General features: G+C 44.4%; 1 long non-coding RNA gene and 1 pseudogene across 5 annotated transcripts; both read right to left on the bottom strand.

Annotated features, from left to right (window-relative positions):
• Positions 1-588: 588 nt before the first annotated feature.
• On the bottom strand, positions 589-7,429 carry LOC130382551 (uncharacterized). Of its 5 annotated transcripts, none has more exons than XR_008895593.1 (9): positions 7,291-7,429; positions 2,992-6,892; positions 2,654-2,752; positions 2,360-2,418; positions 2,124-2,204; positions 2,008-2,027; positions 1,764-1,875; positions 1,342-1,429; positions 595-1,130 (listed from the first exon to the last, which is right to left on the bottom strand). It is a non-coding gene; the product is annotated as an uncharacterized LOC130382551 (long non-coding RNA). The 5 variants fall into 5 exon arrangements; XR_008895592.1 differs by having other exon boundaries at positions 1,764-1,842; positions 1,945-2,027; XR_008895590.1 differs by having other exon boundaries at positions 589-1,130; positions 1,764-2,027.
• An 11,403-nt stretch (positions 7,430-18,832) lies between these two features.
• LOC130403620 (NUAK family SNF1-like kinase 1) overlaps positions 18,833-25,314 on the bottom strand; it is a 13,909-nt pseudogene continuing 7,427 nt past the window's right edge.

Here is a 25,314-nt window from a genome sequence, read left to right on the forward strand (position 1 = left end):
AGAAAGTCTTCATATTATAGCGTTCACATTACAAGCCCTCATTTTATATATATAAATATATATAAAATGAGGGCTTGTAATGTGAACGTATTGAAGACCGGCAAATTTGCCGGTCTTCAATACATGGATTTCTCAGGTACGTCATCACTGTTGCACTGTGCAAACTCGGGGCAGAAAGAAGCAAGCAACATCTACTAGCCTGTACAGTATAGAGTATTTTGTGACTGTTCAGTGTGCATCTCAAACGTGTGCCTCTGAGCACTGGTGGATTGGTGGACAACAGTTTCACACCAAACTACATTTTCCGTTTGAACCAACGTAGCTGTAGTACATTGATGCGAGACGGGTTGGTGGATTGAACGTGTTGTAGTAGCAGAGAATGGCCTGCGGGGCAGTATGTACATTGTTAAATACATGAATAGGCTTGAATTTAGTAGTAATATGGAGGTTTCATATTTTTACAAAATGGATTATGTGAACATTGCTGAATAACAATCATGTATATTAAATGTATTGCAGGAGTTTAGCTTTACATTAACCAAGTTGAAGGACAATTAAATGAACCGCACCAAACATGTAGAAGTCAATGTGGAATTTTAATATATAACAAAAGCACTTGACAGAAGTTTAATACAATTTTGTAAAGGGAAGTAGAGGAAAACATTTTCCCAAATGAATCTTTTCAAAATGTCACCACCATTCCGAAAGCAAGTGAAGAGGTTTGTGTTAAATCAGTCCTCCCTGACCAGCTCTGTCCCTGACTCTAAACCCTGACTCTCAACCCTAACGCTGAACCCTCTGAGGGCAGGAAGACGCGCCTTCCGTGTAAAGGTTCGAACCACAGAGAAGGAAGAAGAAGAAGCAGTAGAGAGTAGTGAAGTAGTGAGGTTAGTGACAGACGTGAGGGAAAGGCGTGTGGAAGCACACGGTTACATGTGGGGTCAAGAAGATCACTCCCACTGGAGGTCATTGATACATCAGTCTCTGCTGAGCTCAGCAAGTCTTCTGGAGGACGAGGCTCAGATGAACTGAGGAGACGGGACCAGCAGGATGTCAGGTTCAGTTGGGGTTCAGCTCAGGTGTGTCTGCCCCCGACAAACAGGATCAGGTGAGGTTCAGCTCAGGTGTGTCTGCCCGGACCAAACAAGGACATTGATTAGGTTCAATATTCAAAAGATGCAACATTATCTGAACCAAAGATAAGTCATTAAGGAGCAGGCAGGCTTTAGGGCGCCTTGCTCAAGGACGCATCACTGTATTCTGAGGACTTGAACCCGGCACCATTGGTTTGAGAGTTGAACCCCCAACCTAGTCCACCATGTCCAGATAATGCAAACTTACGAGGAATCCTTGATGATAGAGTCCTGGTGGTCCTCAGGATTTGCCTTCCAGATGTACGGCTTCTCCATCAGTCCTCCAGATTCCTGGTCTGGTTACAAACGTAATTTGTCTCTGATGTAAGGTAACAAACACAGTAGTAGTTTGTCTCTAATGTAGGGTAACAAACACAGTAGTGGTTTGTCTCTAATGCAAGGTCACAAACACAGGAGTAGTTGGGCTCTAATGGCGCGTAACAAACACAGTAGTAGTTTGTCTCTAATGTAAGGTCACAAACACAGGAGTAGTTGGGCTCTAATGGCGCGTAACAAATAGGCAGCTGTAGTTTGTCTGGTAAACAAGCACAGTAGTATGCCGTAACTTGTACTGGACAAACTAATCCTGCGTTACAACAAGTCCACACTGTTTATTTTATGCAAACTTACGAGGATCCTTGTTGGTGGAGTGATGTCGTCCTCCAGAGTCTTGGCTCCCCCATCAGCTCTCCTCAGCGAGAATCCTGGTCTGGAACAAACAGCGCAAGTCCGGCCCTTACGTCTGGAAACAAATATGTAGTTTGTCTTATTTTAAAGCCCTTTATTTCCACGTTGTTAGGTTAATACAAACTTCCAATCCTTGTGGTTAGAGTGATGGTCCTCCTCCAGATTCAAGGCTCCCCTACCACCTCACCTCCGCTCCAGAAACACGTTCTAGTAAGAAAACACAGCGGTAGTTGGTTAACACATGTCAAAGGAACAGCTGTATTTTGCCCTTTACGTCAACCATGTAAGTAAATACAAACTTACGAGGAATCCTTGTTGGTCGATTCCTAGTCGTCCTCCAGCGTCTCAGCTCCTCCAGCAGCTCTCCTCAGACAGAGTCCTGGTCTGGAACAAACAGCGGAAGTCTTGCTTCAACATGTGGTAAAACAGATGTAGTTGTCTGGTATATAATGGTACAAACGCCGGTAGTTTGTGGTAGCAGTATTCTACGAGAAGTGGCAGCAAGTGTGATGATCACTTCAGAGTCAAGCTCCATCTACCCCATGACAGACGTCCTCCACCAGGCAGGGCCTCCACCAGCTCCTCCACCAGGCGGGGCCTTCAGCAGAGCAACACTTAAATTAGACAACGTCTGCAGATTGTCGCGTTCAGTAATTCATCCACTACGGTCGTAGCAGCACTAGTAACAATAATGGCTCATATGACTCTTACATAACCCCGGTATGAATTAACTCAAATCACAGCTTGGCACAGATTTAAAGTCATTAGATGATCAAAACCAGACCTAAACTACCGTGGATTTTAGTGTTTCAGATGAGCTTGGTGATGGTTACCCTCTGGTCCGGTGCTGCAGGCCCCTGGTCTCCAGCCTCAGTCTCCGGTCCATCCTGGCACCACAAGACGGTCCCCAGCCTCTCAGCCTCGCCTCTCAGCTACAGCAGCAGGGTTATATCAGAATTTGCCCAACAATAAACTTAATTGACTCATCCGAAACCGAGTCACAATTAATTGAACCATTATTTTATAACTCAAGGCTAGAAAAGACTTGAGACCAGACATGAGCATCCCGTTTTTGGGAATGAAGACAGCAGTCCACAAGTTTAAAGATGTGGTTCAGGCCATGCATTGAAACTGACCTGAGAAGACTCTACTCACACACCAGAGCACTGACCTGTTCTGGAGGACTTCTGACAGGAGGTGGAGGTCTGGCTCTGGGTGAGGAGGTGGAGGTCTGGCTCTGGGGGAGGAGGCGGAGGTCTGGCTCTGGGTGAGGAGGCGGAGGTCTGGCTCTGGGTGAGGAGGCGGAGGTCTGGCTCTGGGTGAGGAGGCGGAGGTCTGGCTCTGGGTGAGGAGGTGGAGGTCTGGCTCTGGGTGAGGAGGTGGAGGTCTGGCTCTGGGTGAGGAGGCAGACACCTTGGGACAAACTACATGTTACCTTTTTAACCTTTTACAGTTCTGGATAATCTTCTACTGTAACATGTGAGAAAAACTGCCATTATTTTAGCTTTGATATTATCCAGTTGGTAACTCTGCAACAAAGTCGTTGTGTAACGTCATTCCATTGGGTAGGGTTTAACTTCTGTGGCAATTAATGGCCGCAGATATTTAGAACGTACAAAAGCACAAGTAACAAACACTAAGCAGTATCGATATTAAATCAAATTTACTCAGCCATATTCAGGTGTTGGGTTCCGTTGAAGAACTGTCAAAATGTCTTCCAGCTTGAAATGATTTACAGCCTTCACTGATGTCAAAAATGGGCCCGCAAGTAGAAGGCCGTTTCGTACGCAGCGCGAGTCCCGTCAACGTGGTTAGAAGTACGGCGCAACCATCGAAAATTATCAAGATATTGTACGACGTACGTGTCAGTATGTATTTACGTCTAACTGATCACTGTCTTGATTGTTTGTTTTGTCTTGTTTTTGTTTTATTTATTTATCTATTATTAGTATTTTTCCACAATGTCTTGTTTTTAAACGATTTATGATAACTTTATGCTCTGTAAGGTGACCTTGGGTGTCTTGAAAGGCGCCCTTTAAATTAAATGTATTATTTATTATTATTATTTTATATCAAACTTAAGTTGTTTAAGATAAGGGGCAACAATTCCCAATGGAAACCGACTGAAATTTTTTTTCCGTTGGCAACGGCTCGAGGTTACGCAAATACAAGCCAGAACGTTCCGCCAGATTCCCTCGGGGGACTCCGCTCCAACTAACTGCCAGGTGTCTTCTAATGTTTATCAAGACTACAACGTTCTATGCTAACCATTGGGACTAAATAAAGTGACCGCACTCAGAAACTTCCACGGCGGGAAGCACAAACCGTCCGACCGGAATCCGAACATTCCGGCCGGAACCAACCAAAGAAAAAAACATAACCAGCGCCTCACCTTGAGCTGAACGGAGGAAGATCCTGAAGTCCAGCGATGGTCTTCATTAAAACACAGCCAACAGACTTACCTTGAGGAGATCTGTTTGTTGCTGTTGGTCATTGCTACTATTCAGTGTACCTTTACATTAATATGCACCCAGTGTGTACATGTTATATCACTCAAAACCGTACAAAGAACCAAACTACCATGTACGTCCCACAACAACTTTAAACCTCAAATCCTTGCCTAAGAACAATGGAATCATTCAATACAAAACCGTGTCTACATTTTACAATTATCTAGATTATTCAGGGTAAAAACCATACAGAGCAAATCTAAAGGTTGAGCTCACAGAGAGCCGACCATAAGCCCTGCAACGTCACCCTGACCGCCTCATCACCAACAGCAAATCATGCCAGCCAGCCAACACATGTACAGGTCTAGTGGGAAGTGGGCATCTGAGCGAAAGGACTGCTCATAATAAATAGAAGCCCAATTCCTGAACTATCCAATCATCTTCATGGTTTAGAGATTTACAGACTTGACATGCCATTGTGTTCTAAACACCTTTGTCTGCTCCCTCGTTACTTTATAAAACTCTACATCTCCATCCCTAGAATGTTGCATCCTACTAATGGGGGTGTGGTCTGAGTGAGCAGAGATGCATGCTGGGATACAGTGCCGTCTCAAGTCTTCAGTTCTATAGACACGCCCCTCAGGAGAAACCAAGTGTTTGAGAATCTGTCATGACATCAGTTGCATGAGCTGGAATATCCTTCAAGATGGCGCCAGGATTCTCAGAGGAGAAAAGCCAAGAGGAAGATGTGAGGGTTCTTCCTCCCAGCCAGTGGAACACAACAACGGTCCTCATCAGAGTACCATGGAACACTTTGAAACATCCTCCTCTTTACACCTTGAAACCCCAGTGAAGGTTTCCTTACCTCCTCAGCTGAAGAGCAAAACTTCAGCTCGAAGAGCGCACTAGTTGGAGTTCCCAGATTGGTTCTGATTTAAGGGAACCAATCGTTCAGCTAGTCCTGTCCGAAACAAATACAGTTCAGCCTGAGAAGACGTGCAACTGAGAGCAAGACAAGATCCACAGGGCTCTCCATCAATCCAGCCAGGAAGGAAGAGCCGTCTCATTACAGGTCTGAAGGTCATCTTGAATATCCATTTAGGTCCCTTTCCAACGTCACTCTCCTTGTGGAATTCCTTTAGGTGTCCATCCTCCATTGATCCTGATTGGTGTAGTCCTAGTTTGAAGTCACTGATCTGAACACGCCGCTTACATCCTTTTACACTTGAGTTGGATACTGTCCTTCCTGCCCAGTGTGTTGGATCTCGCTCCGGAGTGTCGCTCTGGGCTCTTCATGTCTACTGGAGGCCCTTAAGTAAACGTGTGGCCGTCCATCAGGTATGATTTAATTGACCAATATCCCAAGCCAATCACACAGACCCCCGTATGAACATTATTACTGTCAAAGCAAGCCGGACACACACACATAGAATCCAGGACACGCACGTAGAACCCCATGCCAGCTGTGAGTGGGAGACACACACAGTAGAACCCTAGCGATGGTCAAAAATCATCCATATCATGTCAAACCCAAACACACACACACACACACACACACCACTGAGCCATAAAAGGTCAAACAATCATGCAGGTTAAAAACCTCATGCCAAATAACGTTCCATCATCCAACCCCAGCTCTCCTGCCAGGGCACCCAGAACAGAACAACCAATGTCTCCAGAGAAGTAAATTATGTGCAACATTTTTCAGTGGCGTCCCACATTGGTGATGGATTATGCTTGGCGTCTTCAAAATGTGTTCCAGGTTGATTCAACGTCTCTGAAGTCATGTCTTTGTAGTCCAGTGGTTTCCTGAATGAGGGGCCTTCACAGATGCAAACGGTGCAGCTTTAGTCAGCCTGAGGACAGGAAGGAGGTCATCTGTTCAGAAGACCACCCAGTGGAGGGGGGGTGGCTCTTGAGGAGCAGGATCCATATGGGGATGGCCCCAAATAAGACCTTCTTGGAAATGAAACTCTTCCTGAGGAGTCACGATGCCTGGAGGGGACGGTTGAATGTGTTCCATGGTTCTCCGTGTCAGACTGAAGTTGTGTTTTAGTCGTTGAGATGAGGAGCCCCCTCATCTCCCCCTGGTTTTTCTCCTTCTGAATCCCTGTCTCCATCTTAAAGAACATTCTAGTCCATGTAACTGACGTCACAACGGTTTCTCAAACACTCGGTTTCCCCTGAGGGGGCGCGTCTACAGACCTGTAGAATTCAGACAGCTCTGTATCCCAGTATGCACCTCTGCTCACTCAGACCACACCCTCACAGTAGAGCAACACTCATGTGATGAAGATGCAGAGCTCAGGAGAGTAGCTGGAAAGAAGACTGAAGATATCAGAACCCAACCCATTACTCCAGTTTACAACAATAACTTGGAGCCTGTAACCATTTTAACAAATCATTAAAACCAACATAAACCAAACACCTAAGTAACCCATGAACCAATAAAACATCCTTACTACTCAGATCAACCTTCAGCTAACGGGTTAACTCACCAGGAAGCCAAAATACATCAATGTGCCCAAGAGTAATGAGAAATTAATGACTTACAGTTTGCAGTTCATCTTCATGGTTAAGTTGGGATACTCACAGAACTGCAGTTAAATATCCATGATAGACCTTTGAAGGAAGGAACAGTTTACACATGGTCCCAAAACCTGGGCACCATCCCACAGTTCAACATCTACCATCTCCATTAAATCAGATAAATGACAATACAAATTCAGGGCTTTTGGGTTCATCAAACTTTTAAATAATGATTAAAGATAATTAATTAATCCAGCTTTTTAATATAAATTATACTAATTATTGGACTGTCATTAGTCAATAGTGATTTACCTCTTAGTTTGACAAGTTAGAATGTATAGTCTCTAAAATGTTACTTGCAGGTAGAATCATTATTTAAATTTCAAATGAGTTAAACCACCACAATCCCCGATTTCCTTCACACATTATCAGTGAATTATATTCAACATACAAGTCACGTCAGTTGTGCTTTGCTACACAATTCTACTCACATCAGGTTCAGATGAGATGCTCCTCTTTACTTCAAAAAGTCTTTAACCTGTGAAACAGGAAGATATGTCAAATAAGTCACAACAGCCCTGCGTTTGGGAGACACGACACTGCCAAACAGTGGAGGACTCCACCGTACTGTCCGGCTCCTTCTTAAATGGAACGCACCAGATGCAACCAATTAACTGATTAAGAAAACCACTTGGCAGGCGAGCCGCGGCAGGGGAGCAAATTGCGTCACTGTGTGTGTAGTGAGCGGATGTGGACAGCAGAGGGCGATGTTACCATACGAGAACATCTGAAGGAAGCTTTCATCAGAGACCGGAGACTCATTCACTGGTTAAACTGGAGTCATCACACACACACACACACACACACACACACACACACACACACACACACACACACACACACACACACACACACACACACACACACACACACACACACACACACAACAAACACAATACAGACATACACTAATACACCATATAGATTCACACCATATGCACGCACACACCCCAGATACACACATATAGATTCACACACAATATTTATACACACAACATATAGATGCAAACCATATGCACACACACACACGATAGATGCAAACCATATATATTGGGGGGGTCGAACTACGCCAGCACCGGGAACAGCGCCCTCTCCGCGGACAGGTAGTCCGAGGGAGGTACGTGCCGTTCAGCACGGCGGCGCTGGAGCGCGCATCAAGCGCACCCGGACAATCATGGGCATTGGGATCACCTGGGGGAGGGAGACGACAGAGGCCTAGGGTGCACTCACACTAGGCCATCTGGCCGTGGCCGTTTTCACACCCAACCGTACTCAAATCTGCCAGTGTGAGTGTGGCCAGTCTGGCCAGGCCAGGCCAATTTGGTAGTGATGGGCAAATGAAGCTTTTATAAAGCATTGAACCAGTTGAGCCAATGTTTCGAAAATGGGTTCATTACTCAAAGCTTCAGTGACAGCGACCTCTGCTGGCGAAGTTCGAGGCTGCAGTGGATTCAACGTATCCCTGCTTTGAAAACTATTTGATGCACAAACACACAGCATGATCTTTTCACGAATAAAGATTGATCTAAATACAGATCTGGTCTAAATTGTTCTTAAAGGGATATGCCTAGCCTTCTGTCCAGATAGGCTAACTGATGTAGGCTAGGAGGATATAATTGAAACAGCGTATACAAAATTTTCCCCCAGGAATGGGATTCGAACCTGGGTCCTCCACTCCACAGTCAGTGTGTTATCCCCTAGCCTACTCTAATCGATTCGTTACGTTGTTCTATTACATAGCTTACTATGCACTACTCCCGTAAACGATTGTAGCATCGATTGTGTTTTTTTTTTTTCATTAAATAATTAGGCGGTGACCTGGCTTCGGGCAAGGTGGTTGGGTGTGCTTGAGTAACTTTGAAAGGGGGTGATTATGTGGGATGGGGTTAGACACTCAAAGATTTGGTATTGGGGTAGGCTGCCTTCGTTTTTCAACGGCTTATGGATTGAGTCGATTCCTTTTTTTTGCTCAAAGCCTTCTCCACCGAGCCGCGGACCAGTCAAGTGAATCATTCAGGCAACGAACCAGTTGCTGCTTCGGACGTCACATGTCACGTGACTTTTTTTGCTCTGAAGCAAGCTTCGAAGCAGTGCTTCTTGGGAGTTGTAGATCAGGGTTTGAAGCACGTACCGAAGCTTCAGTGTCACACTGCCATCACTACAATTTGGCCACTTGGGAGAGCTGTGCTGCTACGGTACGGGCAGCCACGGTACATGTGCTAATGAGCCGACAAGCGCACACGCGTGCGCACGGCTACGCAACCTGCGCTGGATGACGTATAATCCATGCGACGACCATGGACATAATAAAGGCGACGAGCGTTCTTTCCCATTAAACGGTAAACATGGCGTCAAGCGGTTCAACTGTTGGTTCACGTTGGTCCCATAGAGATGTTGAATGTCTGTTAACCATTTGGGCAGACGGTGCGATTCAAGCACAATTATAGAAGACCCACAAAAATGCAGATGTATTTGGGAGAATCCGCGAATCAATGACTTTATTATGGTCCATGCAGCGGACGCTTGGTGATGACGTGTTACGACGTGATGACGTATGTACAAGAGCCTACCGTGGCCGTGTTCCAATTCGATCCACACTTCACGATTAGCCCATTTTGAGTACGGCATCCGGGTCCTTGAAGTATACTTCTTTTCGCCGGATCTGAATTGGAACGTACTGCGTACTCAAATTTTGAGTACGCAGTACGGACAGTACGGGTATTGGAACACAGGCAGTGTGTTCTTTCTGATTAGCTCTTAATTGAGATCACCTGTCACGCACCCCTTTATAAAGGTGAACACAATGGGTTTGGTTTACTTTTCGCATCGGCCTGTGTCAATCGAGGTTGAGTTTAGTGAGGGTTGAAAGTTTTCGATCTAGATTGCAGATCACTATTGTCACTTTATACAAACTGAAAGTATGCGTTGTGCGTGTTTGTTTTTGTGGGCATTTGACTGAACAGCCCAGACAAATATTGCTACCAACATGGCACTTCGAAACAGACCACCGCAGTGAGTAAAAGTTATTTTCCTTTATTAATTGTTGTCGTTTTTGGGCTGTCTCCTCAGACACAAGCCATCAGTATCCCTGCTCTTTGCACCTTGACATGCATGTCGCCGCTGTTTGTTAACCTAGCTTTGCTGATTTGTATCTTGTGATGTGTGTGTGTTTTTCTTAACAGGTGTTAGAATGACTGACAAGATCTATGGGGGGCCCCCTTTGGGCCCCCCCATACCAACTTAGTCTTCAAAGGAATCTAGTGCCATGGGACTCCAGTGTCTTCAAAACATCCTCGGAATACATGTGTATGAATGGTCCACCGAAGGGTTGATCTGGAAGCCACCACGGTCCACGCAGTAATCTGCTGCGTGGGCCGTAGTGGCTTCCAGAGCCATCTTTCGGTCTTGGTCAGGATTTGTTACAGTTGCCCTTCAATGTAGCAGGCTACGGGTTTCTGAAGAAGCCTGCTTTACGTAGCATTGGAGTACAAATAGTGTGCAAAATGCTCATGTAATTGCACTAGCACTAGTAACCTGTAGATTAGCTTAGTTTAACGTCATTCCGTGCTGTCTCTGTCAAATGTGATGGCTTACTTTAAGTCCACAAGGCCCTCTGGTAACCACGTTGGAACACCCCTGGACAAGGTGATTAGTCACTGGGTGTGTGCTAAAGTTTTGTTCCATTTTTCACTAGTTGGTTAAGGTTTGGTAGAATTGTTTGGATGCTAGCGACGTGATGGCGTATGTACAAGAGCCTACCGTGGCCAGGCCACAGTTGAGACGGCCATGGCCAGATGGCCTAGTGTGAGTGCAACCTTGATTGCATTTGTATACTGGTTACCATTGGATGTTTATGCAATTTGGCTTAATTCATCCGCAGTAAAGCTGCATTTGACTATTCCAGGGTCGTTTTGTACAGGCTTTCAATTGACCATGTTGACTAGTTTGTGGGAAATATATATATTTTTTTACGCTTGCTTACAAACCAACGGTTGTGACCACTTATGCAACTGGGCTGTGAACCTTGCAATTATAGTTGCATATTTGTACACGCAAGCTTGTCCATTACTATCGCCATCACTAACACTAGCTTCGAGCATTTCCTTGTAGGCCATTAGCTGACTTGTGTATTGGAGCGATGATTTGGGTATTTTAAGATGCTTGAAAACCTAAAATAAAGCAAAATGCGTGTCTGGTGTGCAAGAGCCAATTTGTTGGCTTGCAGTAGTCGAGGAGTTGCCGTAGGTCGTAAGCCATCTGGAGGTTGTGGCAATGGAGGCTTGTGGTAGATCTGCCACCCAAGAAAGGTTAATTCTTCTGAAGCATGATTAATAGTTTAGTAAATTGAATCTATTCATATTGAACTATAAAATCCAAGACTGCAGCCAGTAACTTGGATCGCAATATGTGGAAAGTATTAGTCTTCATTTGTACAACAGAATAATTAACATGACTAACTGGGTTTCTTCCATTTTCTAACTAGGGGGACTTGACTGGTGAGTCTACTGGATTAATCAGTAGCGGTACTTTGCCCAACAGATTTGATGGCATGACTACAGGGTGACAAGACAATTATTCCCTGCCTATCAAAAGAGACTTCTAAAACATATCTGCTAGAACAGTTCCTATACTTTTTGTATAATTTGGTCATGCTGCAAATTTACTTTTTGTAGTTGCTCCATATTTAGTTCTTTGACAGCCTCACCTGCTAGAAAAGTCTATTCAAATCGGCTAAATATAATGAACTAAATTAATAGCCATGAAATGTTGTCACTCATACTAATGGCAAATACCCTCTTTCAGTTGGTGGTTCAACACTGATGTCTCTCTAGGCTTGAGGGAGAGCTCACAAGTAAATTACACGAATGTCCTGGAGCAATTGGGAATACACTTTTATTTAGTCTACCTGACCAGGGACATCTTTGAACTATAGGTCACCTAACCCAAACTTTTCACCCTTTTCAGGTTGTCCTTTTCTCTTGTTTTAACCCGAAAGGGCTGAAATATCAACATTTCAGGTATTCTGTTTGGATAATGTGCAAAACTTGTGGCTTCACTAATAAAAAAAATTAACAAATGTATTTTCTTAATGTGGTTAAACTATTTAAAGATTTGTATGCAAAATATTTCTGCTCAATTTGTGGTCAATGAAACTCTGACATTTTTAATTTGATAAAACACAACTATGGGTTAAAGGTATTTGCTTTGGGCATCTTTTGATATTTTTAGAATCTAGCTCCATTGCCGTTAGAAATGGTGTCTCCCAGTACTGCAAAGTGCTTCCACAAGTTTAAAAGAATGGCAGAAAAGGAACTGCCAACTAAATCTATTTAACATGGGTAGAAAGTTTCCATGGAAGCTCTTGGCTGCTGGTTCCCAACACAGCTCCACTGTTAGCCTGTGACCTTGCGTTTAACTTTTTTGACTTTTGGTGACTTTCACAAAAGAGAAATGAACTGGTTATACAATAAACAAGACATTTCATGGTACCATTTTGAACTGTTTGTGGATATTGCATTAAATCCATATGCTTGAAACTTTTCAATAATGCATATCAACGAAACAATGGAATGAAATAAATAGTTCAAGCAATTTGTGGGACGTAGCTGCTTTTACATTATTACTCATTTTGGGGGTTATTTCAGTCTCTCCAACCTGCAGGTCGTGCGAAGAATCATGTGAATGGGAATATTCTATAAATGTCTTGATATCATCTTTCGTCTCAACACTTCTGCTGCAGCCGCTGTTGAAGCGTATGAGTCCTTTGAGACCCCCTTTGATAAAAGGGGTTCTCAAATGTTGACCCTCAGTCACCTATTGCATCACTTCCTTTAGGGCTTCGGCCTCCTAATTGATCATTATAGTATAATTGAATGCCCTCTTTCATATATATGATACCTCCACCACTGGGACGTGGCAACAATTCTCAAATCCATATGGGGGGGATGCTTGTGGACAGTAGGGGTGTATACTCGACATAAATAGGAAGCAAACTCATCTCACAAATGAGTAATGACATCTCACAAATATTTATTTAATAAATTGTTTCAATTTATAATAATCCAAAATCCAATGGCAAAACCCGTTGGCTTTTTGTCGAGGGAATCCAGGGCGACGCTCACTTCCGGGTTGGCCAACATACGTCATCCCTCCACCACTCTACTGTAAAAACACATGTTCAAGTTGAATGAGAATAATAATAATAATTCTGCCATAGTATTTATTTAAGGGGGGGGGGGGGATACAAGTCTTTTGGCCATTTGTAGTGTTGATCAGCAGAGAAATAATTTGTCCGCAAAGACGGTGACGTCGCTTAGCAACGGTAGACGCTGGGGTAGACAAGTCACCGGACTACTACCCATGCAAGTGAACGGAGCGTTCCACGGCATTGAGAAGACCCGTGTAATAAAGGCCTATATATTTCTGTTTATGGCATAGATTTCTCCTCAGATTAGGCCAATAAAACCAATGGTAAAATAAAAATAAAAACGCTCGATCAAAGGCCCGGCCCGAGTATAGTGGTGGGAAATATCGGCCCGACCCGGCCCGCGTCGGGCTCGGGCTCGGGCAGAGAATCTAAACACTGACTGGAACTACTTAGCAGGTGTCTGTAGGGCGATATCAGGAGTTAATGCACGCACTGCAGCCAATCAGAATCAGAGTATTCCCCCAGACCGTGGTCTAAAACAATATTATTCACGAGTTATAAACAACCCCTACACATCAATATTAATGATAACCCTGTGGAAATTGCCATAAGTGAGGAGACACAATTTCGCACGTTGAGCACACAGTTGTGTGACCTCGTTTATTTAGTAAGAGAGAAACAGGAAATCAAAAGTGCTGAAGGTAAACAAATCCCGCATGGGCTCTGACGTCATGAGACGCTCGTAATCCTTAAAAGGGACAGCCGATCCCTGAACCACCAAGACAGTAAACGACATGCCTAACACAATTGAAAGAACAACACATAACAAAATACTGTAGGTGAATTATGTTACACTCACTACAACCCATTAAATACGGTATGATTTCTAAGATGTCATGGGGTGGGGCACCGTCCGCCGCGACACGGGACTTGCGGATCGAGGGCATCCGACGCGGACGTTCTTCACATAGCCAAAAACAATGGAGAATAGATGCTAGATAAATAAACATCAAGACATACATTCTAAAAAGAACAGATGAAGCAGCTACCCTTTTTTCCTTCGGCGGTTTGCCTACAGAGCAGCGCACCTGCATTTAATATAGGCCTATCCGTGTATTGTCACAATTTCCTCAGTATCAAAGGTGGAAAGTAGAAACGGGTGGCCAAAAGCTGTCATATTGTTAGTTATCACAGACATTTTAAGTAGAAACGGGTGGCCAAAAGCTGTCATTTGTTAGTTATCACAGACAATTTTCAACAATGAATGATCTGTACGGAGCTCCATAAGGGACATTAGGGAGAACGCTCCCGGACAGAACCTTAGTTTGGAAGTCATGCTTAGTGACACGACAAATAGCCTACTTCCAATTGAAATACAAAATTTAGAAAATAGGCCTACGTGTCCCTGATCACGTTTCAATAGATTAAATAACGTGACAGTGTCACGTATTTCGTGAGACCATACCCGTACTTCCATGAGTATACTTAAAGGAAGTATACTATCCGCACTATCTACTACGTTATTTTTTCAGATGTGAGTGCTGTTCCAAATCGAGTACTCCGTGGTGCACTAACCGGAAATTACGATCACGACTGCCGCCGTGGCTACTCCCCCGCAATAAACATCCCGCTTTGAACGGTGAACTCTTTACGCCTAGCAGCTATAAAAACTATAAAACTACAAAATGACTCTATTAATGCAGGCTATGTGGAAAATGCGCCGACTTTGAGCTCAGCCTGGCTCCGCCTTCTTCCGCTACGTAGCTAAGATGGCTGCCGCTGAGTACGGGGAGTGTCCTTCGATCCACACTTCAGGATTAGCCAGTTTGAGTACGGCATCCGGGGTCCTTGAAGTATACTTCTTTTCGCCGGATACTTACTCAAATTTTGGCTAGTAAGTACGGACAGTACGGGTATTGGAACACGGCACAGGTTCGAAGCGTGGTGCATGGGTTGAATTGCGTGTGTCTCACGCCGAATGCATGAGGACATGAGAGCACCTGTACGATACGTGACACAACCAGCACCGCAAACGTTCTCACTCCCGCTTGAGATGACGCTTTCTTTCAGGTTCATGGGTCTGAATTCGCCGATTTCCCATGCTGATATCCCCGAAGAGTTCTCGGGCATCTTCGACAATTTGGCTATAGATTCGCTCATTACACACGCTAAAGTAATATAATTATAGGCCTGAAATTATATATATAGCCTATACATATATATAGTGCAATATATAATAATTAGGCAATAATTATATATATAGTACATATAGCATTTGTGGTTTTGGGGCAATAAAACATAACTAGGGTGCCACTGTCTGCGCACACCCTTTCTGAAGGCCTCTCCTCTATCTCGCTCTCTATCTCCTCTCGATCTCTCTGTCCCTTCCCTCACTCTCTTTCTCTCATCTCCTCGCGTACCGTTTTGTGGAGCACGTTAATTGTCTTAGAACACTCCCATTCAGAATGCATTGGGTTACATTTCGTTCTGTGTAACAAGCAAAAAGTCGGACTATCGTGCTCTGGAACACGCTTCAATAGATAAACGTTCGTGCGCAGGAGCACGCAATTCGCGTGATACCGGGTTGCTAAGACCAGGAGTTTCTCCAAGCAAGCAATCATCCCCGGTCCATCTGGCAAAAAACAGGGGTTTCCTATTTGGAAATCACGTTTTTTAACAATTGAAAAATATGTGTAGACTAGATAGTCTATAATGAACCTTTATTTGTATTAATTTTATCTTTGGTCTTTTATATGCTTATATGTTCATGTTTTACCATAATTTGGCTATTTATGTTAATTTACCAGCGCGGAGGAGTTATGTTGTCATCTACACAGGAAAGACCCTAATAAGGATATATGGACACACACAATTCATCCCTCCTTTGGCAGGTTTCTTTGGGGGGAGACAGAAAACAAACACTAAGAGCGGTAGGACCAAGCCACCTGCCTGCTAGTATTTTTATAATCTTCATCCTCCCTGACCTGTTGCTCTCTTTCTGGTGATAGCCCCCCCCGCTGTCATGGCACACGCACAAACGTGCCCCTCCGTGGATAATTGAGACCAGCTGTTGCAAGGTGCCTTCTCTCCCCCATGCAGGTGTGTGTGGAGATGACTGGTTTAACCTGTCGCACAATGATTTCTCACTGTGCAACAGGTGTGCAGCCTCACCCATTCCCCAGAGTCCTTCGTACTCGGCCAGGTGAGGCTGCCTAAACCAGCCATATGTCTGAAGAGTTGTAACGGACAGCTTAAAAGTGAAGGACTTTCTAAGCCTTGCTCCGGCCTGAACCGGTATCAATGCTGCAGCACAATGTCCGGAGTACAAGTTAAGTGCAGCGGTGGGAGGGATTGCTATACATTGTTTTCTCCCTTGTGCCCCTTTTGGTTATTGCAGCCTTGTCTTAGGGGGCTGACACTGGAGCGGGAGCTGTCCTTGGTGCTGAGCGATGGCTGGTGAAACTTCTCAATACATGTCAGGATTTTTTAAACACACACACCACACACACACCACACACACACACACCACACACACCACACACCAACAACACACACACACACACACACAACACACACACACACACCCCACACGCACACACAAACACAGAGCTTCTGCTGAAACTTTTCTATGTGTCAATGCAATGAGAAGCCGCTGTCAGATGGGGCCCCAGGCCGTCACCTCTCCATCTCAAGTGCACTGGGTGGAAGCTATTCATACTGAACTAGTATCCTGTGTAGTTATATTCATACTGAGCTAGTATCCTGTGTAGTTATATACTGAGCTAGTATACTTAAGCAATAGATCACGCCAGGTGTGGTATGTGCTCATTATACACTGTTAAGGGGAGTGTCCGGCCCCGACGCGCAGCGGAGGGCGGCGACCATTCACAGTGGTATAAGAGCAATGCCACTGGACTGAAGTGATTATATTGCTTTTATACAACGGTTTCTGTTATGTGATGAAAACGAAAGTCATAGACTCCACTACATTATTAAAAAGAAACCAAGAAAGTCAAAGTAGCCGTTTTATTAAAGAATACAAAAAAGTAGTCCCTCCTGGCTGCCGCTATGCATCGACGGTCGCTATGCAACACACTTTAGCGTCCCGCCGAGAGAAGGCTCAGCTAGAGCGGTTCGCCGGCAATTTATCCTATGGAGCAGTTCACTCGCCGTGTGCCTAAGCTTTCGTTAGTCTCTCCATCGCCTTGCTCACTCCCGGAGTAACAACATTTACACCCCCGGCCTCCATCATCCAACACATGTTTTACTTTGTAACTGTTTCTACTTCCAGGCGCGGAGTGATATGCAAACTTTCACAAAATGATCGGACGTCATAGCAGTTATGTATACGCTCATTATACAACAGTTGGGAACCAATCAGATCGCTGGATTTAGGTCCCCCGTTGTATAATGTGCAATTATATTCATACTGAGCTAGTATCCGGTGTAATTATATTCATAATGAGCTAGTTTCCTGTGTAGTTATATTCATACAGAGCTAGTATCCTGTGTAATTATATTTATACTGAGCTAGAATCCTGTGTAATTATATTCATACTGAGCTAGTATCATGTGTAATTATATTCATACTGAGCTAGTATCCTGTGTAATAATATTCATACTGAACTAGTATACTGTGTAATTATATTCATAATGAGCTAGTATCCTGTGTAATTATATTTCTACTGAGCTAGTATCCTGTGTAATTATATTCATACTGAACTAGTATCCTGTGTAATTATATTTCTACTGAGCTAGTATCATGTGTAATTATATTCATACTGAGCTAGTATCCTGTGTAATAATATTCATACTGAACTAGTATACTGTGTAATTATATTCATAATGAGATAGTATCCTGTGTAATTATATTTCTACTGAGCTAGTATCCTGTGTAATTATATTCATACTGAACTAGTATCCTGTGTAATTATATTTCTACTGAGCTAGTATCCTGTGTAATTATATTCATACTGAACTAGTATCTTGTGTAATTATATTTCTACTGAGCTAGTACTCTCGTATCCTGTGTGGTACCACCAAAAAAGTGATTGATGGTTTTAATGCCCTTGCTCAGCACCAGGTCTGTGTCCTGCCCTTTACATAGTTAGCTGTTGTTCCAAGCCTCCTGACTCATTTGATCTGTCTTCCACACTGAGGAGCCCAGCAGCTCAATCTTTTCTCTCAGAACCTTTAGAACCGTGTTAATGTTCTGCCTATTATTTTTGCAAACATCAATCAAAACCATTAGACGTGAGGTTGACGTTTCGATTTGACCCAATATTGTTATTATTAAGAGGTATTAATACTAGTATTACTATCCAATAGTAATTAGGGGCGAGGGAGGGCCATCGACCTTTCAATCAAACCTCTGCGCTAGAGATTTGATTCGTATTAGCTGGCGTTGACTGTCCGTAGTTCTCCGGTTGATGTTCTTTAAAGGTCCCATGGCATGCAACATTATGGATGTTATAGTGGGCCCCTAACCAATATGAAAGCTGAGACTCAAAGGATTCCAACGGTATGAGCCTCATTATTTTGTGAGCTTATTTCTATATGTGAAGGAACTAGATGTGAAGGTCAATAACATACCTTTCCAAATGACTACCACACACACACACACACCCACACACACACACACACACACACACACACACACACACACACACACACACACACACACACACACACACACACACACACACACACACACACACACACACACACACAGAAGAGGTGCAGCTTCAGAACAGCTCAGCTATTCCATATATTATCTCAAATTCAAACTTGAGCACATAAGCTATTTGTTTAACTCTTCACTTTATTTTTTCCAACCATTTTTCATTTAAATGGTGCATAGGTTGACATTGCTTACTCCATTTAGACTCTGTTCAAATCCCTTCACACATTTCTTTACTTCTTAAACTATGTGGCTTTACTCCAATATGCGTCCACCCTCACTCTGCACTACTGCACTCACCGAATTAAATTCATTTTCTAGTTTAAAGGTGCTGTTGGATTTTTTTCTGGCATAATAAATAGTATGGTAGTACCTAGTATAGGTTTATGGTAGTACCTAGTAGGTATTGGCACGCAAGGTTTGTTTCTCCATAACTTAAGTTGTAATGAGATCTGCGCCCTTGTATGGTAATATCAAACGGAAACGAAAAGTTGTATAAGAACGGCCACAAGAGGGCGATGTTGGCTCTTGTGTTGCGTAACTAGATCAGCTGTTTTCTTTTAATGAAAAATAAAGCTGCTCATGGTAACCGATATGAAGCAGTTACTGACTATAATTATATATACTATGTATTTATATGTATGTACTTTTAATATGAACTTAAATAGGGAATACAACAGAATTTAATAATATATATATTTGTTTAAAAATATTACAACTTTAATGATGATAAGTATTAATAACCCTGACCCTAAGTATGTATTAAAGTTACATTTCTTATCATACAACAGAAGAACTGATCTCTGCCTTCCAACACAACCCTTTTCTGATATGAGCCATAATCATCACACATCAGTCCTTTAACTATCTCCGGTGATGCATATGGACTCCCACAAAATGTCTGCAGAAAATGAATCGGAGGTATACCTTGCAGTTAAAAACAAGAGAACATCTCCGAATCCAAATCCCTTTGAATGGGTGGCAGAGGCTGTTTGAGCAGGTTTTAGTCCATACCAAAGTTCCAACCATCTAAACAGAACCTCCTCATGAGCCTTGATGCATAAAGTACAAACAACAAGAACTGAGTTTGGAGTCAACAAGGGCGACAAAGTTAAAAAGGGTTTGAAGTTTGATGTTGAAGTAACAATCAATCACACACGCACGCACGCACACACCCGCACACGCACACACACACACACACACACACACACACACACACACACACCCACACACACACACACACACACACACACACACACACACACACACACACACAAACTGTTTTGCTTTGTTTGGGAAGAAGCAGGGTGCTGTGGATAATCAAATGAATTGCAGAGTTCATAAACACTATTGTCTCTATGTCCATGTTGAACACGACCAACATTTTTTTGGTTTAATGAAGAAAATAATAAAGGTAATTATTAGAAAGGAATATGTCATTGGCATTTATCACTATCAGAATTACCATAATGGTTTTAATGCCTTGGTCAATTTGTCAACGTTTTTTTATTTAGCTGACGTAGTACACACAGCTTAAAATAACACACTCGGACTCTGTTGCTTACGCAAGCTTTTGAATCCTCAAATGACCAACAGAAAATAAAATGAAATGGATTCAGTTTCAAATAGGATTCAGTTTCATCCACATTTATTCTACTGTAATAATTGTGTTTATTACAAAAAACGAATAAAATACCAATTCTAATTCACCACTTGGAGACAAGATTATTTAAACAAATTCCCGCTTTTTCACAGCAGCAATACTGGCAACATAGTAAAAGAAAATGTGATCCATCTGCATTCAACACAGTGTTTGGTGCAAATTAGCAACTATATACAATACCATACAATACAAAGATTCTCAAAGATACTTTACAAAATTACGGTTGAACTTTATTTATCATCACAATAGATATTGTGAATCAGTATCGTATTATTGTTGTTAGCCACACTCAGTTCTAAGTAACTGTGTTGTTTATATTCCTTTATACTATCTCCTTTTGATCGGCCATTGGCACAAACATGATCATAAAGTAGACTTGACAAGAAGTTGAGGACTCTGACAATAGATTTAATAATTACATTTTTGAAAATGTTAGGGTTTTGTTTTCCTATAATAATAAATGTTAATGACTTCATTAGCATAGTTAGTTTCTTCCTCAGAAAGATTGTCTATAAATTGTGTAGATTTATGCTTAATCGAAAACAGTCAAACAATGTACCTCTACCAATATAACCTGCACCGGTTCAATGTAAGCAACATTTAGTGAAGTACATTTTAAACAATTTGTGGGTTTGAAATCCCAAAATCACTTACTGGCTTACTAGTAAGCATTTTGAAGAGTGTGTCAGTACCTCAATACACCACACTGATTACAAATTCAATAAATCCTGAAAAGTTGTGTTATTTTAATAGGTGGCCTTTGGCCCAAGTGTTTCGCATCACGGCCTCATTCTGTTCTCACCATCGCACCTCCCTCCTCCCCTCTTCCTCGTCGCCCTGCTCCGGACACCTGGGCGCCGCCACCGACGCTCCCGACGCTCCCGACGCTCCCGACGCTCCCGACGCTCCCGTTTCGCCCCTCAGCTCTCCCAGGTCCTCCTCAGAGCTGCAGGCGCTCCGCCGCGCTCCCCCGGAGAAGATGATCCTGCGATGCGACTGGACGCTGAGGTCTAGCAGGTCGAAAGAGTCGGAGGAGAAGAGGCTGTCCTCGCTCACGGCGCCGGAGGGTCTGCTGAGGGAGCCCCGCCCCCTCCCGGCGTCCCCCGCCTCCCGGAGCAGTCGCTGGAGGACCTCCGGGAACACGGGCGGGCCGGAGCGGCTCGGCCGCGGCTCGTCGGGCAGGTCCAGGCTGCGGGAGAACTTGCCGTTGCGCTTCAGAATACCCCCCCTTCTGCGGACGGCCTCGGTGCGCGCGGCGGCGACCTCGTGCGCCGGGTGGTCGCGGGAGAACACGTCGCCGGGGACACAGGCCACGCCTCCTCCTCCTCCTCTTCCTCCCGTTCCCACGGCGTTGGCCCGTCTCTCCGGGGGTAGGGCGTAGCCGCACTCGCTGGTGCACAGGTTCTTGAGGATCCCCTTCTTTGGCGTTCTGAACGCGGGTTGTCTGAGTGCAGCGGGAGCGGGCAGGCCGGGGGGGGGCGGGGCTTCAGTGTCCCCGCCGGCCGGCCCTGCGTTCCCCCGCCCGCAGGCCCGTGGGCCGGCGTTGCTGCCGGGCCGGGACATAGCGTCGGACGGCAGGAGGAGTGCCGAGTCCAAACTCCTCTGGGCCTTGAGAATGCCCTTGGGCTTCCTTCGCTCCGCCGCCGAGGAGGACGTGCCGGTGGCGGGCGCCGTGCCGCCGCCGGGAACGCAGCACGCAGCTCCGGGCGGCGTCCGCGGGACGGCGTTCTCCTTGCGCGACTTCCTGAGGCTCGACGCCGCCCAGCGCATCCTCCCCGCCGAACCCCCCCGCTCGCCTTTCAGGGGGAAGCTGAAGGAGAAGGGGTGTGGAGAGGGTTGGGACGGGTGGGAGGAGGAGGAGGAGCCGCCGGACCGCTGACACACGGGACCCACGGAGGCGGTGCTCCGATTCCGCCAGTCGATGTAGCGGGCCAGCATTGGCGAGGGGCAGTCTTGGTGCGGGGGCGAGGGGCAGTCACACAGGGCCTCGTCGTTACCCCAGTTCACCCACCAGTGGTTGGCCACATCCTCCACAGTGGCCCTCTCTTCCACGCGGACGGCCAGCAGCCAGTCGATGAGGGCACAGGCGTCTATGGAGGACAGAGGAAGGAGGTCCAACACGCTCTTAAATGCTGTCCCAAAGCAGTGGATCTAGGATCAACACATTTGTATGCTTTTCAAGCAGCCAAGCCTTTATTAACATTAAGACATACATCAACCTAATGTAAGGGGGGGCTGGGGGCAGGTACCTGAGGGCGGGTTGGGTTTGTGGTAGCGTCCTGCAGTGATCTGCTCCGTGAGAGCTGCATGACTTGCCGCGTCAAATGGCATGCTGCCATACACCAGGGCATATAATAAAACACCCAGTGCCCAGCAGTCAACCTAACACACACACACACACACACACACACACGAACACACACGCACACACACAAACACACACAGAATGAATGGTTTACATGTCACTTATTGATGGTCACAGTTTTATCTTTGGACGTGCTTATTTCCTCAGAGCTTCCTGGTGTGGATTTGTTTGTGGATATTGTGTGATGACTTAATGAGTGAAGGGAATGCATTGACTAACCTCAGGACCCAGGTAGGGCAGTCCTTTAACTATCTCCGGTGATGCATACAGTGGACTCCCACAAAATGTCTGCAGATGACTGTTCTTCTGGTAACGGTTGGAAAGGCCAAAGTCTGCCAGCTGCAAGGAGGAATAAAAAACAATATTTCATAGCTGTTACGCGCTCTGTTTATAAGCATTATCATGTTATGATATTATATTTATAAGCTGTAACCTGAGCATGACTGTGCGTGCCGGTGGTGCCAGAACAGTTTGCATATGCACAATGATTCACTAGACACTAAAGCTTCTAAGAATAATATTCCAGGAATAAACCAGATGCCAGATTCCATTTCAGTGAGTCTGGACAGAAAAGTATTGATACATTGAATGACGAGGAGCAAGTACTTAGTAATAGAGACTGAAATAGATGTGTTAGACGGGGGGGCGGGGGTTACAAACACTCAAGCATGTGTGGGCCACAGTCAGGCTGAGGCCCCTCCTTATCTGAAGAGATTATTTGCAGGCACGCTACCATGCTATCAGCTCTGTGAGTTGACAACGCGAGAGGGGTGGCAGCTGTGAGTTTGCCAAGAAGACAGGCATGGTGGCCAACGGGTCTGTATATAGAACACATCTCTACTCTGAAGAATGAATGCGAGTAAACACTGAGGATGTGTGTGTGTGTGTGTGTGTGTGTGTGTGTGTGTGTGTGTGTGTGTGTGTGTGTGTGTGTGTGTGTGTGTGTGTGTGTGTGTGTGTGTGTGTGTCTGCGTGCATGTATGTTTACTATGTGTGTCCTTCAGTATAAATACAGCCCTGGCAGCAGCTCTAGTCGTTGCGCCAGAGCTAAGCATACAAGAGGCTGCTGCCCCCATTCCACCACTTTAGGGGAGCCATTCTTTAATCAGGGATGCCACACACACAAACACAAACACACACACACACACACACACACACACCACACACCACACACACACACACACACACACACACACACACACACACACACACACACACACACACACACACTTTCTCTCTCCTAATCATACCACTTGGATGCACATGTTCGGAAATGACATGGAACATTTCCAAAGGCCACGGTTTACCATCTACTGTCTCCAATAACACCCGACACAGACCCATGTACTCACATGCACTTACATGCACTTACATGCACTCACATGCACTCACATGCTCTCACATTCACAATGCACTGGACTTGGAGCAACAAGTCACATGAAAAAGTCAGGAATCTTTTTTTATTCTGTTCCAAGGAATATCCTTTAAACATTTAACACCTGTCTCAGCCAGGTACCTGTGATGTTAGATGAGAGATCATTAGATTTAACAAGCCTTCATGTTTTGGCTCAAGTCATTGAGCCAAAATTCATTCATTTAGAAAAGACACAATTATTGTCTTGTTGTGCTGACACAAAGGCAAGATAAATATACATAACCTCTAGCTAGCTTATGAATGAAATTGTTGCTTTCTGGGATATATTTTACAACAACACGTTCCTGATGAGTCAAGTTGAAGGAGGGAATGAGGAATTGTACATTGTGAGTATTATGCACACACAATGGTGTTTGTTTTTTTAATGCCTGACAGACAAGGTATCTCATAGTAACACTCTCTGACTGGACCACTTGCCCATGGATTCCATGCATTCTGTGTATAAGGCTGTGGATGCCCAAATAAGGTAACAAAGAACCCTTCTATTCTGTTATAGTTCCTGGCACTACGTTTTAATTCTGGTTGCAGGCACATGCCTTTGCAGCAAATAAAGCTATTGTGGGTAGGAACGGTTCCAACATATGTTCTGAATGTGAAATTGGTAGCCCTTTATTTCCGAGTTGGAAAGAAACACAGGCATGATAAGCGTTTCGGGGGCGGCCCAAAAAGGCTGGATGATAGGAAACATTAAAGCACCTCAGATAAAAATCAGTTCATCATGACTTCCTTTAGTAAGATGTCAGCTAGATCAAAGAGGGCCTGAACTACAGCAGTAACTCACTTTGTATGTTCTCTTTGTATTAACAGTCACATTCTGTAACTTTCTATACTTTTGTAATAAATCTTCCATAAGAAGATAATACTTTTCTTTCTCTAAGTGAAAAAAGAAAAGTATGAACTGTTTTCTAAGTAAGAAAGTAAGAAAATGCACACATGAAAGCGGAGCGGATAAAATACATTATGTGCTGACAGTACCTTAACATTGAGGTCTTGATCTAAAAGGATGTTCTCCAGCTTCAGGTCCCGATGGACAACCCCATTCTGAAAGAGATCATAGTAGCAAGATGTTATGCCATGTGTCACCCCTTAATGTTTACAATCAGAACAACACTGGTTTCTCTCAGCTCTCAACAACACACCCTGTTGATCCATAGGAACATCTCT

Source organism: Gadus chalcogrammus, chromosome 1 (assembly GCF_026213295.1).
Source record: "Gadus chalcogrammus isolate NIFS_2021 chromosome 1, NIFS_Gcha_1.0, whole genome shotgun sequence".
NCBI classification, from domain to species: domain Eukaryota; kingdom Metazoa; phylum Chordata; class Actinopteri; order Gadiformes; family Gadidae; genus Gadus; species Gadus chalcogrammus.